The sequence below is a fragment of the Scyliorhinus torazame genome, chromosome 16, assembly GCF_047496885.1.
Source record: "Scyliorhinus torazame isolate Kashiwa2021f chromosome 16, sScyTor2.1, whole genome shotgun sequence".
Lineage (NCBI taxonomy): Eukaryota > Metazoa > Chordata > Chondrichthyes > Carcharhiniformes > Scyliorhinidae > Scyliorhinus > Scyliorhinus torazame.
Window position 1 is genome coordinate 72,457,912 of NC_092722.1, and position 19,421 is coordinate 72,477,332.

Here is a 19,421-nt window from a genome sequence, read left to right on the forward strand (position 1 = left end):
CCCTCGATCAAATCCTCCTCACAAACCCCTCGATCAAATCCTCGTCCATAACCCCTCGATCAAATCCTCCATCCAACCCCCTCGATCAAATCTTGTTCCATAACCCCTCGATCAAATAGCCCTCCATCCAACCCCCTCGACCAATTACCACTCCATCCAACCCCCTCGATCAAATCCTCATCCCAAACCCCTCGATCAAATCCTCCATACAACCCCCTCAAGCAAATACTCCTCCACACAACCGCCTTGATCAAATCCCCCTCATCCAACCCCTTCGATCAAATACCCCTCCATCCAACCCCCTCGAGCAAAATCCTCCTCCATCCAACCCCCTCGATCAAATACCCCTCCATCCAACCGCCTTGATCAAATCCCCCTCCATCCAACCCCTTCGATCAAATCTCCCTCCTCCCAACCCCCTCGATCAAATCCTCCTCTCAACCCCTCGATCAAATACCACACCTTACAACGCCCCCAATCAAATCCCCTTCCTCCCATCCCCTTCGATCAAATCCACCTCCTCCCAAACATCTCGATCAAATCCCCCTCCATCCAACCCCCTCGATCAAATACCCCTCCATCCAACCCCCTCGAGCAAAGTCCTCCTCCATCCAACCCCCTCGATCAAATACCCCTCCATCCAACCCCCTTGATCAAATCCTCCTCCATCCAACCCCCTTGATCAAATACCCCTCCATCCAACCCCCTCGATCAAATACCACTCCATCCAACACCCTTGATCAAATCCCTCCTACATCCAATCTCCTCGATCAAATTCTTCTCCCCCCAGCCCCCTCGATCATATACTCCAACGCGCAACCCACTCGATCAAATCCCCCTCCTCCCATCTCCCTTGATCAAATTTTCCTCTTCCCAACCTCCTCGATCAAATCCTCCTCCTCCCAACCTCCTCAATGAAATCCTCATCCTCCCAATCCCCTCGATCAAATCTTCCTTCTCCCAATCCATTCGATCAAATCCTTAATTTATCCAACCCCTCGATCAAAGCCCCCTCCTCCAAACGCCCTCGATCAAATCCTCCTGCACCCAACCCCCTCGATCAAATCTTCCTCCTCCCAACACCGTCGATCAAATCCTACTCCTTCCAACCCCCTCGATCAAATCCTCCTGCCAACCCCCTCGATCAAATCCTCCTCCACCCAACATCCTCGATCAACTCCTCCTCCTCCCAACTCCCTCAATCAAATCTCCCTCCTCCCAACCCCTCGATCAAATACCACTCCTTCCAACGCCCTCGATCAAATCTCCCTCCTCCCAACCCCCTCGATCAAATCCTCCTCTCAACCCCTCGATCAAATACCACACCTTCCAACGCCCCCAATCAAATCCCCTTCCTCCCATCCCCTTCGATCAAATTCACCGCCTCCCAAACATCTCGATCAAATCCCCCTCCATCCAACCCCCTCGATCAAATACCCCTCCATCCAACCCCCTCGAGCAAAATCCTCCTCCATCCAACCCCCTCGATCAAATACCCCTCCATCCAACCCCCTTGATCAAATCCTCCTCCATCCAACCCCCTTGATCAAAACCCCAAACTCGATGGGCTGAATGGCCTCCTTCTGCACTGTATATTCTATGATCTATGACCCTCCTTCCAACGCCCTCGATCAAATCATCCTGCTCACAACCCCCTCGATCAAATCCTCCTCCTCCCAACCACCTCGATCAAATCCTCCTCCTCCCAACCCACTCGATCAAATCCCACTCCTCCCAACCACCTCGATCAAATCCTCTTCCTCACAACCCCCTCGATCTAATCCCTCTCCTCCCAACCTCCTCGATCTAAACCTCCTCCATCCAACTTCCTCAATCATATCCTCGTCCTCCCAAACCCCTCGATCAACTTCTCCTCCTCCCAACTCCCTCGATCAAATCTCACTCCTCCCAACCCCTCGATCAAATACCCCTCCTCCCAACCCCCTCGATCAAATCTCCCTCCTCCCAACCCTCGATCAAATCCCCCTCCATCCAACCCCATTGATCAAATCCCCCTCCTCTGAACACCCTCGATCAAATCCTCCTCCTCCCAACCCCCTTAATCAAATCCCACTCCTCCCACCCCCTCGATCAAATCCCCCACCTTCCAAACCCCTCAATCAAATTCCCCGCCTCCCAACCCCGTCGATCAAATTCCCCTCCATCCAATCCACTCGATCAAATACCCCTCCTCCAACTCCCTCGATCAAATCCCTCAACTCCCAACACCCACGATCAAATCCTCTTCCTCCCAACTCCCTCGATCAAATCCCTCTTCTGAACTCCCTCCATCAAATACCTCTCCATCCAAGCACCTCGAACAAATCCTCCCCCATCCAACCGCCTTGATCAAATCCCCCTCCTAATACTCCCTCGTTCAAATCCTACACCTCCCAACCCCCTCAATCAAACGCACCTCTTCCCAAACCTCTCGATCAAATCCTCCTCCATCCATGCCCCACGATCAAATCCTCCTCCATCCAATCCCTTCGATCAAATCCTCCTCCACACAACGCCCTCTATCAAATACCCCTCCATCCAAGCCCCTCGATCAAATCCTCCTCCATCCATGCCCCACAATCAAATCCTCCTCCATCCAACCCCTTCGATCAAATACTCCTCCATCCAACCCCCTCGATCACATCCTCCTCCATCCAACCCCCTCGATCAAATCCCCCACCTCCCAAACCCCTCAATCAAATCCACCTCCTCCCAACCCCCTTGTTAAAAACTCCCTCCTGCCAACACCCTCTATCAAATCCACCTTCTCCCAAACACCTCAATCAAATCCCCCTCCTCCAATTCCCTCGATCAAATCCCCCACCTTCCAAACCCCTCAATCAAATTCCCAGCCTCCCAACCCCGTCGATCAAATTCCCCTCCATCCAATCCACTCGATTAAATACCCCTCCTCCTACTCCCTCGATCAAATCCCTCAACTCCCTACACCCACGATCAAATCCTCTTCCTCCCAACTCCCTCGATCAAATCCCTCCTCTGAACTCCCTCGATCAAATACCTCTCCATCCAAGCCCCTCGATCAAATCCTCCTCCATACAACCCCCTCGATCAAACACCCCGCCATCCAAGCCCCTCGATCAAATACCCCTCCATCCAAGCCCCTCGACAAATCCTCCTCCATCCAACCGCCTTGATCAAATCCCCCTCCTCCTACTCCCTCGTTCAAATCCTACACCTCCCAACTCCCTCAATCAAATCCCCCTCCTCCCAATCCCCTCGATCAAATCCTCCTCCATCCAACGTCTCGATCAAATCCTCCTCCCAGACCCCTCGATCAAATCCTCCTCTATCCACCCCCTCAATCAAATCCTTCTCCCAAACCCCTCGATCATATCCTCCTCACAAACCCCTCGATCAAATCCTCGTCCATAACCCCTCGAACAAATCCTCCATCCAACCCCTTCGATCAATTACCACTCCATCCAACCCCCTCGATCAAATACACCTCCATCCAACCCCCTCGAGCAAAATCCTCCTCCATCCAACCCCCAGATCAAATCCTCCTCCCAGACCCCTCGATCAAATCCTCCTCTATCCACCCCCCTCAATCAAATCCTTCTCCATCCAACCCCCTCGATCAAATACCACACCATCCAACCCCCTCGATCAAATACTCCTCCATCCAACCCCCTCGATCAAATACTCCTCCATACAACCCCCTCAATCAAATCCTCCTACATCCAACCTCCTCGATCAAATCCTCCTCCATCCAACTTCCTCAATCAAATTCTCCTCCTCCCAATCCACTCGATCATGTCCTCCACTATCCAACCCCTCGATCAAATCACCCTCCTTCCAACGCCCTCGATCAAATCCTCCTGCTCACAACTCCCTCGATCAAATCCTCCTCCTCCCAAACCCCTTGATCAAGTCCCCCTCCTCCCATCTCCCTTGATCAAATATTTCTCTTCCCAACCTCCTCGATCAAATCCCCTCCTCCCAACCCCCTCGATCAAATTCTCCTCTTCCCAATCCACTCGATCAAATCCTCCACTATCCAACCCCTCGATCAAATCCACCTCCACAAACCCTCGATCAAATCCACCATCCAACCCCCTTGATCAAATACCCCTCCATCCAACTCCCTCGATCAAATACCACTCCATGCAACCCCCTCGATTAAATCCTCCACCATCCAACCCCCTCAATCAAATCCTCCATCCAACCGCCTCCATCAAATTCCCCTCCCAAACACCTCGGTTAAATCCTCCATCCAACCGCCTCGATCAAATCCTCCTCCATCCAATCCCCTTGATCAAATCCGCCTCACATTCTTGAACAAATCTCCCTCCTCCAACTCCCTCGATCAAATCCCCTTCCTCCCAACCCACTCGATCATATCCTCCTCCTCCCAACCCACTCTATCAACTCTTACTCCTCCCAACTCACTCGATCAAATCTCCCACCTCCCAACCCCTCGATCAAATACCCCTCCTCCCAACCCCCTCGATCAAATCCTCCTTCATCCAACCCTCTGAATCAAATCCTCGATCCAACCCCCTCGATCAAATCCTCCTCCATCCAAACCCCTGAATCAAATCCTCCATTCAACCCCCTCGATCAAATCCTCCTACATCCAACCCCCTCGATCAAATTCTCCTCCAACCACCTCGATCAAATAAGACTCCATTCAACCCCGTCGATCAAATCCTCCTCCATCCAACCCCCTCGATCAAATTCTCCTCCATACAACCCCCTCGATCAAATACCACACCATCCAACCCCCTCGATCAAATACTCCTCCATCCAACCCCCTCGATCAAATACTCCTCCATCCAACCCCCTCGATCAAATCCTCCTACATCCAACCTCCTCGATCAAATCCTCCTCCATCCAACTTCCTCAATCAAATTCCTCCCAATCCACTCGATCATGTCCTCCACTATCCAACTCCTCGATCAAATCACCCTCCTTCCAACGCCCTTGATCAAATCCTCCTGCTCACAACTCCCTCGATCAAATCCTCCTCCTCCCAACCACCTAGATCAAATCCTCCTCCTCCCAACCCACTCGATCAAATCCCACTCCTCCCAGCCCCATCGATCAAATCCTCCTCCTCACAACCCCCTCGATCTAATCCGTCTCCTCCGAACCTCCTCGATCTAAACCTCCTCCATCCAACTTACTCAATCATATCCTCGTCGTGAAAAACCCCTCGATCAAATACCCCTCTTCTCAACCCCCTCGATCAAATCCACCTCCTATGAACACCCTCGATCAAATCCACCTCCATCCAACCACCTCTATCAAACCCTCCACCCAAACCCCTCGATCAAATCCGCCTCCATCGAAGCCCCTCGATCAAATCCTCCTCCATCCAACCCTCGCGATCAAATCCTCCTCCATCCAAGCCCCTCGATCAAATCCCATCCTCCCAAATCCCCTCGATCAAATCCCCCTCCTCCCATCCACTCGATCAAAGCCCCCCATCACAAAACCCTTGATCAAATCCCCTTCCTCCAACTCCCTCGATCAAATCCCCCTCCTCCCAACCCCCTCGATCAAATCCTCCTCCTCCCAATCCACTCGAACAAATCCTCCACTATCCAACCCCTCGATCAAATCCCCCTCCTCCCAACGTCTCGATCAAATCCCCCTCCTCCCAACCACCTCGATCAAATCCTCCTCCTCCCAACCCCCTCGATCAAATCTTCCTCCTCCCAACCCCCTCGATCAAATCCTCCTCCTCCCAAACCCCTCGGTCAAATCCTCCTCCATCCAACGTCTCGATGAAATCCCCCTCCTCCCAACCACCTCGATCAAATCCTCTTCCACCCAACCACCTCGATCAAATCCTCCTCCTCCCAACACACTCGATCAAATCCTCCAACTCCCAATCCATACGATCAAATCGTCTTTCTCACAATCCATTCGATCAAATCCTTCATCTATCCAACCCCTCGATCAAATCCCCCTCCTCCGAACACCTTCGATCAAATCCTCCTGCACCCAACCCCCTCGATCAAATCCTCCTCCTCCCAACACCTTCGATCAAATCCTACTCCTCCCAACCCCCTCGATCAAATCCTCATCCCAACCCCCTCGATGAAATCCTCCTCCTCCGAACGCCCTCGATCAACTACTCCTCCTCCCAACTCCCTCGATCAAATCTCCCTCCTCCCAACCCCTCGATCAAGTACCACTCCTTCCAACGCCCTCGATCAAATCTCCCTCCTCCAAACCCCCTCAATCAAATCCTCCTCCTCCCAATTCCCTCGATCTAATCCTCTCCTCCCAACCTCCTCGATCTAAATTTCCTCCATCCAACTTCCTCAATCATATCCTCGTCGTCCAAAATCCCTCGATCAACTCCTCCTCCTCCCAACTCACTCGATCAAATCTCCCACCTCCCAACCCCCTTGATCAAATCCTCCGGCAACCAACCCCCTTGATCAAATAACCCTCCATCCAACCTCACGATCAAATACCACTCCATACAACACCCTTGATCAAATCCCTCCTACATCCAACCTCCTCGATCAAATTCTGCTCCTCCCAGCCCCCTCGATCATATCCTCTTCCTCCCAACCTTCTCAATCAAATCCTCCTCCTCCTCCCAACCTCCTCGATCAAATCTTCCTCCTCCCAACCTCCTCAATTAAATCCTCTTCCTCCCAACCTTCTCAATCAAATCCTCCTCCTCCTCCCAACCTCCTCGATCAAATCCTCCGCCTCCCAACCTCCTCGATCAAATCCTCGTCCATCCAACTTCCTCAATAAAATCCGTGTTCTCCCAATCCATTCGATCAAATCCTTCTTCTCCCAATCCATTCGATCAAATCCTTAATCTATCCAACCGACTCGATCAAATCCCCCTCCTCCCATCTCCCTTGATCAGATCTCCCTCTTCCCAAACCCCTCGATCAAATCCTCCTCCTCCCAACACCTCGATCAAATCCCCCATCCAACCCCCTCAAGCAATTTCTCCTCCACGCAACCGCCTCTATGAAATCCTCCTCCATCCAACCCCCTCGATCAGATACCCCTCCATCCAACTCCCTCGATCAAATACCATTCCATCCAACCCCCTTGATCAAATCCTCCTCCATCCAAGCCCCTCGATCAGATACCCCTCCATCTAATCCCCTCGATCATATCCTCCAACTCCAAACCCACTCGATCAAATCCCCCTCCTCCCATCTCCCTTGATCAAATCTTCCTCTTCCCAACCTCCTCGATCAAATCCTCCTCCTCCCAACATCCTCAATCAAATCCTCCTCCTCCCAGCCTCCTCGATCAAATCCTCCGCCTCCCAACCTCCTCAATCAAATCCTCGTCCATCCAACCTCCTCAATCAAATCCTCGTCCTCCCAACCGCCTCGATCAAATCCTCCTTCTCCCAATCCATTCGATCGAATCCTTAATCTATCCAACCCCTCGATCAAATCCCCCTCCTCCGAATGCCCTCGATCGAATCCTCCTGCACCCAACCCCCTCGATCAAATCCTCCTCCTCCCAACACCTTCGATCAAATCCTACTCCTCCCAACCCCCTCGATCAAATCCTCCTCCCAACCCCTTCGATCAAATCCTCCTCCTCCGAACCCCCCCCAATCAAATCCTCTTCGTCCCATCCCTCTCGATCAAAACTTCCTCCTCCCAACCCCTTTGATCAAATCCACCTCCTCCCAAACATCTTGATCAAATCCCCCTCCTCCAACTCCCTCGATACAATCCCCCTCCTGCCAAACCCGCCGATCAAATCTTCCTCCCAAACCCCTCGATCAAATCTTCCTCCATCCAACCCCCCCCGAATCAAATTCTCCTCCAGCCAACCCCCTCAAACAAATCCTCCTCCCAAACTCCTCAATCAAATCCTCCTCCATCCAACCCACTCGATGAAATCCCCCTCCTCCCAACCCCCTCGATCAAATCCTCCTCCATCCAAGCCCTCAAGCAAATCCTCCTCCACACAACCGCCTCGATCGAATCCTTCTCAATCCAGCCCCTCGATCAAATACCACTCCTCCCAGCCCCCTCGATCAAATCCTCCTCCTCCCAATCCCTTTGATCTAAGCCTCTCCTCCCAACTCACTCGATCAAATATCCCACCTCCCAATCCCTCGATCAAATACCCCTCCTCCCAACCCCCTCAATCAAATCTCCCTTCTCCCAACCCTCAATCAAATACACCTCCATCCAACCCCCTCGATCAAATCCACCTCCATAAACCCTCGATCAAATCCACCATCCAACCCCCTCGATCAAATACACCTCCATCCAACCCCCTTGACCAAATACCACTCCATGCAACCCCCTCGATTAAATCCTCCACCATCCAACCCCTCAATCAAATCCTCCATCCAACCGCCTCCATCAAATTCCCCTCCCAAACACCTCGGTTAAATCCTCCATCCAACCCCCTCAAGCAAATCCTCCTCCAGACAACCGCCTCGATCAAATCCGCCTCACATTCTTGAACAAATCCTCCTACATCCAACATCCTCGATCAAATTCTTCTCCTCCCAATCCATTCGATCAAATTCCCCTCCTCCCATCTCCCTTGATCAAACTCCCCTCCTCTGAACCCCCTCGATCAAATCCACCTCCATCCAACCCCGTCTATCAAATCCTCCACCCAAACCCTTCGATCAAATCCTCCTCCATCCAAGCCCCTCGATCAAATCGTCCTCCATCCAAGCCCCTCGATCAAATCCCCTCCTCCCAAACCCCCTCGATTAAATCCCCCTTCTCCCATCCCCTCGATCAAATCCCCCTCATCCCAAAACCCTTGATCAAATCTCCCTCCTCCAACTCCCTCGATCAAATCCCCCTCCTCTCAACCCCCTCGATCATATCCCCCTCCTCCAACCCACTCGATCAAGTCCCCCTCCTCCCAACCCCCTCGATCAAATCCTCCTCCTCCCAACCCCCTCGATCAAATCCTCTTCCATCCAACGTCTCGATCAAATCCCCTTCCTCCCAACCACCTCGATCAAATCCTCCTCCTCCCAACCACCTCGATCAAATCCCCCTCCTCCCAACCCCCTCGATCAAATCCCCCTCCTCCCAAACCCCGCAATCAAATCCTCCTCCTAGCCCCTCGATCAAATCCCCCTCCTCCCAAACCCCGCGATCAAATCCTCCTCCTCCCAACTCCCTCGATCAAATCCTCTTCCATCCAACGTCTCGATCAAATCCCCTTCCTCCCAACCACCTCGATCAAATCCTCCTCCTCCTCCTCCCAACACCCTCGATCAAATCCTCAGCCTCCCAATCCCCTCGATCTAATCCTTCTCCTCCCAACCTCGTCGATCTAAATTTCCTCCATCCAACTTCCTCAATCATATCCTCATCGTCCCAAACCCCTCGATCAACTCCTCCTCCTCCCAACTCACTCAATCAAATCTCCCACCTCCCAACCCTCAATCAAATACCCTCAATCCATCCCCCTCAATCAAATCCCCTTCCTCTGAACCCCCTCGATCCTATCTCTCTCCTCCCAACCTCCTCGATCTAAACCTCCTCCATACAACTTACTCAATCATATTGTCATCCTCCCAAACCCCTTTGTCAAGCCCCCTCCTCCCATCTCCCTTGATCAAATATTTCTCTTCCCAACCTCCTCGATCAAATCCCCTCCTCCCAACCCCCTCGATCAAATTCTCCTCCTCCCAATCCACTCGATCAAATCCTCCACTATCCAACCCCTCGATCAAATCCCCCTCCGCCCAACGCCCTCGAACAAATCCTCCTGCTCCAAAACCCCTCGATCAAATCCTCCTCATCCCAACCCCCTCGATCAAATTCTCCTCCGTCCAGCATCTCGATCAAATCCCCCGCCTCCCAAACCCCTCGATCAAATCCTCCTCCTCCAAAAACCCTCGATCAAATGCTCCTCCTCCCAACTCCTTCTATCAAATCTCCCTCCTCCCAAACCCTTCATCAAATCTCCCTCCTCCAACTCCCTCGATCAAATCCTCCTCCTCCCAACCCCCTCGATCAAATCCTCTTCCATCCAACGTCTCGATCAAATCCCCTTCCTCCCAACCACATCTATCAAATCCTCCTCCTCCCAACCACCTCGATCAAATCCTCCTCCTCCCAACACCCTCGATCAAATCCTCAGCCTCCCAATCCCCTCGATCTAATCCTTCTCCTCCCAACCTCGTCGATCTAAATTTCCTCCATCCAACTTCCTCAATCATATCCTCATCGTCCCAAACCCCTCGATCAACTCCTCCTCCTCCCAACTCACTCAATCAAATCTCCCAACTCCCAACCCTCAATCAAATACCCTCAATCCATCCCCCTCAATCAAATCCCCTTCCTCTGAACCCCCTCGATCCTATCTCTCTCCTCCCAACCTCCTCGATCTAAACCTCCTCCATACAACTTACTCAATCATATTGTCATCCTCCCAAACCCCTTGATCAAGCCCCCTCCTCCCATCTCCCTTGATCAAATATTTCTCTTCCCAACCCCGTCGATCAAATTCTCCTCCTCCCAATCCACTCGATCAAATCCTCCACTATCCAACCCCTCGATCAAATCCCCCTCCTCCCAACGCCCTCGAACAAATCCTCCTGCTCCTAAACCCCTCGATCAAATCCTCCTCATCCCAACCCCCTCGATCAAATTCTCCTCCATCCAGCATCTCGATCAAATCCCCCGCCTCCCAAACCCCTCGATCAAATCCTCCTCCTCCAAAAACCCTCGATCAAATGCTCCTCCTCCCAACTCCTTCTATCAAATCTCCCTCCTCCCAAACCCTTCATCAAATCTCCCTCCTCCAACTCCCTCGATCAAATCCCGCTCCTCCCAACTCCGTCGATCAAATCACCCTCCCAACCCACTCGATCAAATCCCCCTCCTCCCGACCCCCTCGATCAAAACTCCCTCCTCCCAACCCTCTCGATCAAACCCTCCTCCAACTCCCTCGATCAAATCCCCCTCTTCCCAACCCGGTCGATCAAATTTTCCTCCCAACACCCTCGATCAAACCCTCCTCCATCCATCATCTCGATCAAATACCACTCCATCCAACCCCCTCTATCAAATACCCCTCCACCCAACCTCCTCGATCAAATCCTCCATCCAACCCCCTCGATCAAATCCTCCTCCACCCAGCCCCCTCGATCAAATCCCCCTCCTCCCAACCCCCTCAATCAAATCCTCCTCCATCCACCCCCTCGATCTAATCCTCCTCCCAAATCCCGCGATCAAATCCTCCTCTATTCAACTCCCTCGATCAAATCCTCCTCCATCTAACCCCCTCGATCAAATCCGCCTCCTCCCAACCCCCTCGATCAAATCCCCCTCCTCCCAACTCCCTCGATCAACTCCTCCTCCATCCAACCTCCTCGATCAAATCCCCCTCCTCCCAGCCCCCTCGATCAAATCCCCCTCTTCCCAACCCCCTCGATTAAATCCCCCTCGATCAAATCCCCCTCCTCCCAACCCCTCGATCAAATCCCCCTCCTCCCAACCCCCTCGATCAAATCCCCCCCGCCCAACCCCCTCGATCAAATCCCCCTCCTAACCCCATCGATCAAATCCTCCTCCATCCAACCCCCTCAATCAAATCCTCCTCCCAACCCCCTCGATCAAATCATCCTCCCAGCCCCCAAATCCCCCTGCATCCAACCCCCTCGATCAAATCCCACCCATCCCAACCCCCTCGATCAAATCCCCCTCCTCCCAAGCCCCTTGATCAAATCTCCCTCCTCCCAACCCCCTTGATCAAATCCCCCTCCAACCAACCCCCTCGATCAAATCCCGTTCCTCCCAACCACCTCGATCAAATCCCCCTCCTCCCAAGCCCCTCGATTAAATCCCCCTCCTCCCAACCCCCTCAATCAAATCCTCCTCCATCCAACCCCCTCGATCAAATCCTCCTCCATCCAACCCCCTCGATCAAATCCCCCTCCTCCCAACACCCTCGATCAAATCCTCCTGCTAGCCCCATCGATCAAATCCTCCTCCATCCAACCCCCTCGATCAAATCCTCCTCCCTCAAATCCTTCTCCATCCAACCCCCTCAATCGAATCCCCCTTCTCCCAACTCCCTCATTCAAATCCTCCTCCATCCACCCCCTCGATAAAAACCCCTGCCTCAAATCCTTCTCCATCCAAACCCCCTCGATCAAATCCCTTCTGCCAACCCCCTCGATAAAAATCCTCCTCACAAACCCCTCGATCAAATCCTCCTCCACCCAACCCCCTCAATCAAATTCTCCTCCATCCACCCCCTCGATCAAATCCTCCACCATCCAACCCCCTCGATCAAATCCTCCTCCTCCCAACTCCCTCGATCAAATCCTCCTCCATCCAACCTGCTCGATCAAATCCTCCCAAATCCCTCGATCAAATCCCCCTCCTCTCAACCCCCTCGATCAAATCCTCCTCCATCTAACCCCCTCGATCAAATCCCCCTCCTCCCAACTCCCTCGATCAAATCCTCCTCCATCCAACCTCCTCGATAAAATCCTCCTCCATCCAACCTCCTTGATCAAATCCCCCTCCTCCCAACCCCCTCGACCCAATCCTCCTCGCAGCACCCTCGAACAAAACCTCCTCCCAACCCCCTCGATCAAATCCCCCTCCTCCCAAGCCTCTCGATCAAATCCCCCTCCTCCCAACCCCCTCGATCAAATCCCCCTCCTCCCAACCACCTCGATCAAATCCCCCTCCTCCCAAGCCCCTCGATCAAATCCCCCTCCTTCCAAGCCCCTCGATCAAATCCCCCTCCTCCCAAGCCCCTCGATCAAATCCTCCTCCTCCCAACCCCCTCGATCAAATCCCCCTCCTCCCAACCCCCTCGATCAGATCCCCCTCCATCCAACCCCCTCGATCAAATCCCCCTCCTTCCAAACCCCGCGATCAAATCCTCCTCCTAGCCCCCTCGATCAAATCCCCCTCCTCCCAACACCCTCGATCAAATCCCGCTCCTCCCAACCACCTCGATCAAATCCCCCTCCTCCCAACCCCCTCGATCAAATCCCCCTCCTCCCAAACCCCGCGATCAAATCCTCCTCCTAGCCCCCTCGATCAAATCCACCTCCTCCCAAACCCCGCGATCAAATCCTCCTCCTCCCAACTCCCTCGATCAACTCCTCCTCCATCCAACCTCCTCGATCAAATCCCCCTCCTCCCAACCCCCTCGATCAAATCCCCCTCCTCCCAACCCCCGCGATCAAATCCCCCTCCTCCCAACTCCCTCGATCAACTCCTCCTCCATCCAACCTCCTCGATCAAATCCCCCTCCTCCCAACCCCCTCGATCAAATCCCCCTCCTCCCAACCCCATCGATCAAATCCCCCTCCTCCCAACCCCATCGATCAAATCCCCCTCCATCCAACCCCCTCGATCAAATCCTCCTCCATCCAACCCCCTCGATCAAATCCTCCTCCATCCAACCCCCTCGATCAAATCCCGCTCCTCCCAACCCCCTCGATCAAATCCCCTCCTCCCAAACCCCTCGATTAAATCCCCCTCGATCAAATCCCCCTCCTCCCAACCCCCTCGATCAATTCCCCCTCCTCCCAACGCCCTCGATCAAATCCCCCCCGCTCAACCCCCTCGATCAAATCCTCCTCCTAACCCCCTCGATCAAATCCCCCTTCTCCCAACTCCTCAATCAAATCCTCCTCCATCCACCCCCTCGATAAAAGCCCCCTGCCTCAAATCGTTCTCCATCCAAACCCCCACGAGCAAATCCCTTCTCCCAACCCCCTCGATAAAAATCCTCCTCACAAACCCCTCGATCAAATCCTCCTCCACCCAGCCCACTCGATCAAATCCCCCTCGATCAAATCCCCCTCCTCCCAACCCCCTCAATCAAATCCTCCTCCATCCAACCCCCTCAATCAAATCCTCCTCCCAAATACCTCGATTAAATCCTCCTCTATTCAACCCCCTCGATCAAATCCCCCTCCATCTAACGCCCTCGATCAAATCCCCCTCCTCCCAACCCCCTCGATCAAATCCCCCTCCTCCCAACTCCCTCGATCAACTCCTCCTCCATCCAACCTCCTCAATAAAATCCTCCTCCATCCAACCTCCTCGATCAAATCCTCCTCCATCCAACCTCCTCGATCAAATCCCCCTCCTCCCAACCCCCTCGATTGAATCCCCCCCGCCCAACCCCCTCGATCAAATCCTCCTCCTAGCCCCATCGATCAAATCCTCCTCCATCCAACCCCCTCGATCAAATCCTCCTCCATCCAACCCCCTCGATCAAATCCTCCTCCCAACCCCCTCGATCAAATCCCCCTCCATCCACCCCCTCGATAGAAACCCCTGCCTCAAATCCTTCTCCATCCAAACCCCCTCGATCAAATCCCTTCTGCCAACCCCCTCGATAAAAATCCTCCTCACAAACCCCTCGATCAAATCCTCCTCCACCCAGCCCCCTCGATCAAATCCCCCTCCTCCCAACCCCCTCAATCAAATTCTCCTCCATCCACTCCCTCGATCAAATCCTCCAAATCCCTCAATCAAATTCTCCTCCACCCAGCCCCCTCGATCAAATCCCCCTCCTCCCAACCCCCTCGATCAAATCCCCCTCCTCCCAACCCCCTCAATCAAATTCTCCTCCATCCGCCACCTCGATCAAATACTCCTCCATCCAACCCCCTCGATCAAATCCTCCTCCTCCCAACTCCCTCGATCAAATCCTCCTCCATCCAAACTGCTCGATCAAATCCTCCCAAATCCCTCGATCAAATCCCCCTCCTCTCAACCCCCTCGATCAAATCTTCCTCCATCTTACACCCTCGATCAAATCCCCCTCCTCCCAACTCCCTCGATCAAATCCTCCTCCATCCAACCTCCTCGATAAAATCCTCCTCCATCCAACCTCCTTGATCAAATCCCCCTCCTCCCAAGCCCCTCGATCAAATCCCCCTCCTCCCAACCCCCTCGATCAAATCCCCCTCCTCCCAACCCCCTCAATCAAATCCCCCTCCTCCCAACCCCCTCGATCAAATCCCCCTCCTCCCAACCACCTCGATCAAATCCCCCTCCTCCCAAGCCCCTCGATCAAATCCCCCTCCTCCCAAGCCCCTCGATCAAATCCCCCTCCTCCCAAGCCCCTCGATCAAATCCCCCTCCTCCCAACCCCCTCGATCAAATCCCCCTCCTCCCAACCCCCTCGATCAGATCCCCCTCCATCCAACCCCCTCGATCAAATCCCCCTCCTTCCAAACCCCGCGATCAAATCCTCCTCCTAGCCCCCTCGATCAAATCCCCCTCCTCCCAACACCCTCGATCAAATCCCGCTCCTCCCAACCACCTCGATCAAATCCCCCTCCTCCCAACCCCCTCGATCAAATCCCCCTCCTCCCAAACCCCGCAATCAAATCCTCCTCCTAGCCCCCTCGATCAAATCCCCCTCCTCCCAAACCCCGCGATCAAATCCTCCTCCTCCCAACTCCCTCGATCAAATCCTCTTCCATCCAACGTCTCGATCAAATCCCCTTCCTCCCAACCACCTCGATCAAATCCTCCTCCTCCCAACCACCTCGATCAAATCCCCCTCCTCCCAACCCCCTCGATCAAATCCCCCTCCTCCCAAACCCCGCAATCAAATCCTCCTCCTAGCCCCTCGATCAAATCCCCCTCCTCCCAAACCCCGCGATCAAATCCTCCTCCTCCCAACTCCCTCGATCAAATCCTCTTCCATCCAACGTCTCGATCAAATCCCCTTCCTCCCAACCACCTCGATCAAATCCTCCTCCTCCTCCTCCCAACACCCTCGATCAAATCCTCAGCCTCCCAATCCCCTCGATCTAATCCTTCTCCTCCCAACCTCGTCGATCTAAATTTCCTCCATCCAACTTCCTCAATCATATCCTCATCGTCCCAAACCCCTCGATCAACTCCTCCTCCTCCCAACTCACTCAATCAAATCTCCCACCTCCCAACCCTCAATCAAATACCCTCAATCCATCCCCCTCAATCAAATCCCCTTCCTCTGAACCCCCTCGATCCTATCTCTCTCCTCCCAACCTCCTCGATCTAAACCTCCTCCATACAACTTACTCAATCATACTGTCATCCTCCCAAACCCCTTGATCAAGCCCCCTCCTCCCATCTCCCTTGATCAAATATTTCTCTTCCCAACCCCCTCGATCAAATTCTCCTCCTCCCAATCCACTCGATCAAATCCTCCACTATCCAACCCCTCGATCAAATCCCCCTCCTCCCAACGCCCTCGAACAAATCCTCCTGCTCCTAAACCCCTCGATCAAATCCTCCTCATCCCAACCCCCTCGATTAAATTCTCCTCCATCCAGCATCTCGATCAAATCCACCGCCTCCCAAACCCCTCGATCAAATCCTCCTCCTCCAAAAACCCTCGATCAAATGCTCCTCCTCCCAACTCCTTCTATCAAATCTCCCTCCTCCCAAACCCTTCATCAAATCTCCCTCCTCCAACTCCCTCGATCAAATCCCGCTCCTCCCAACTCCGTCGATCAAATCACCCTCCCAACCCACTCGATCAAATCCCCCACCTCCCGACCCCCTCGATCAAAACTCCCTCCTCCCAACCCTCTCGATCAAACCCTCCTCCAACTCCCTCGATCAAATCCCCCTCTTCCCAACCCGGTCGATCAAATTTTCCTCCCAACACCCTCGATCAAACCCTCCTCCATCCATCATCTCGATCAAATACCACTCCATCCAACCCCCTCTATCAAATACCCCTCCACCCAACCTCCTCGATCAAATCCTCCATCCAACCCCCTCGATCAAATCCTCCTCCACCCAGCCCCCTCGATCAAATCCCCCTCCTCCCAACCCCCTCAATCAAATCCTCCTCCATCCACCCCCTCGATCTAATCCTCCTCCAAAATCCCGCGATCAAATCCTCCTCTATTCAACTCCCTCGATCAAATCCTCCTCCATCTAACCCCCTCGATCAAATCCGCCTCCTCCCAACCCCCTCGATCAAATCCCCATCCTCCCAACTCCCTCGATCAACTCCTCCTCCATCCAACCTCCTCGATCAAATCCCCCTCCTCCCAGCCCCCTCGATCAAATCCCCCTCTTCCCAACCCCCTCGATTAAATCCCCCTCGATCAAATCCCCCTCCTCCCAACCCCTCGATCAAATCCCCCTCCTCCCAACCCCCTCGATCAAATCGCCCCCGCCCAACCCCCTCGATCAAATCCTCCTCCTAACCCCATCGATCAAATCCTCCTCCATCCAACCCCCTCGATCAAATCCCACTCATCCCAACCCCCTCGATCAAATCCCCCTCCTCCCAAGCCCCTTGATCAAATCTCCCTCCTCCCAACCCCCTTGATCAAATCCCCCTCCATCCAACCCCCTCGATCAAATCCCGTTCCTCCCAACCACCTCGATCAAATCCCCCTCCTCCCAAGCCCCTCGATTAAATCCCCCTCCTCCCAACCCCCTCAATCAAATCCTCCTCCATCCAACCCCCTCGATCAAATCCTCCTCCATCCAACCCCCTCGATCAAATCCCCCTCCTCCCAACACCCTCGATCAAATCCCCCTCGATCAAATCCCCCTCCTCCCAACCCCCTCGATCAAATCCCCCTCCTCCCAACACCCTCGATCAAATCCCCCCCCTCCCAACACCCTCGATCAAATCCTCCTGCTAGCCCCATCGATCAAATCCTCCTCCATCCAACCCCCTCGATCAAATCCTCCTCCCTCAAATCCTTCTCCATCCAACCCCCTCAATCGAATCCCCCTTCTCCCAACTCCCTCTATCAAATCCTCCTCCATCCACCCCCTCGATAAAACCCCCTGCCTCAAATCCTTCTCCATCCAAACCCCCTCGATCAAATCCCTTCTGCCAACCCCCTCGATAAAAATCCTCCTCACAAACCCCTCGATCAAATCCTCCTCCACCCAGCCCCCTCGATCAAATCCCCCTCCTCCCAACGCCCTCAATCAAATTCTCCTCCATCCACTCCCTCGATCAAATCCTCCAAATCCCTCAATCAAATCCTCCTCCAACCAGCCCCCTCGATCAAATCCCCCTCCTCCCACCCCCTCGATCAAATCCCCCTCCTCCCAACCCCCTCGATCAAATCCCCCTCCTCCCAACCCCCTCAATCAAATTCTCCTCCATCCACCCCCTCGATCAAATCCTCCTCCATCCAACCCCCTTGATCAAATCCTCCTCCTCCCAACTCCCTCGATCAAATCCTCCTCCATCCAACCTGCTCGATCAAATCCTCCCAAATCCCTCGATCAAATCCCCCTCCTCTCAACCCCCTCGATCAAATCCTCCTCCATCTAACCCCCTCGATCAAATCCCCCTCCTCCCAACTCCCTCGATCAAATCCTCCTCCATCCAACCTCCTCGATAAAATCCTCCTCCATCCAACCTCCTTGATCAAATCCCCCTCCTCCCAACCCCCTCGACCCAATCCTCCTCGCAGCACCCTCGAACAAAACCTCCTCCCAACCCCCTCGATCAAATCCCCCTCCTCCCAAGCCACTCGATCAAATCCCCCTCCTCCCAACCCCCTCGATCAAATCCCCCTCCTCCCAACCACCTCGATCAAATCCCCCTCCTCCCAAGCCCCTCGATCAAATCCCCCTCCTCCCAAGCCCCTCGATCAAATCCCCCTCCTCCCAAGCCCCTCGATCAAATCCCCCTCCTCCCAACCCCCTCGATCAAATCCCCCTCCTTCCAAACCCCGCGATCAAATCCTCCTCCTAGCCCCCTCGATCAAATCCCCCTCCTCCCAACACCCTCGATCAAATCCCGCTCGTCCCAACCACCTCGATCAAATCCCCCTCCTCCCAACCCCCTCGATCAAATCCCCCTCCTCCCAAACCCCGCAATCAAATCCTCCTCCTAGCCCCCTCGATCAAATCCCCCTCCTCCCAAACACCGCGATCAAATCCTCCTCCTCCCAACTCCCTCGATCAACTCCTCCTCCATCCAACCTCCTCGATCAAATCCCCCTCCTCCCAACCCTCTCGATCAAATCCCCCTCCTCCCAACCCCCGCGATCAAAACCCCCTCCTCCCAACTCCCTCGATCAACTCCTCCTCCATCCAACCTCCTCGATCAAATCCCCCTCCTCCCAACCCCCTCGATCAAATCCCCCTCCTCCCAACCCCATCGATCAAATCCCCCTCCTCCCAACCCCATCGATCAAATCCCCCTCCATCCAACCCCCTCGATCAAATCCTCCTCCATCCAACCCCCTCGATCAAATCCTCCTCCATCCAACCCCCTCGATCAAATCCCCCTCCTCCCAACCCCCTCGATCAAATCCCCTCCTCCCAACCCCCTCGATTAAATCCCCCTCGATCAAATACCCCTCCTCCCAACCCCCTCGATCAATTCCCCCTCCACCCAACGCCCTCGATCAAATCCCCCCCGCTCAACCCCCTCGATCAAATCCTCCTCCTAACCCCCTCGATCAAATCCCCCTTCTCCCAACTCCTCAATCAAATCCTCCTCCA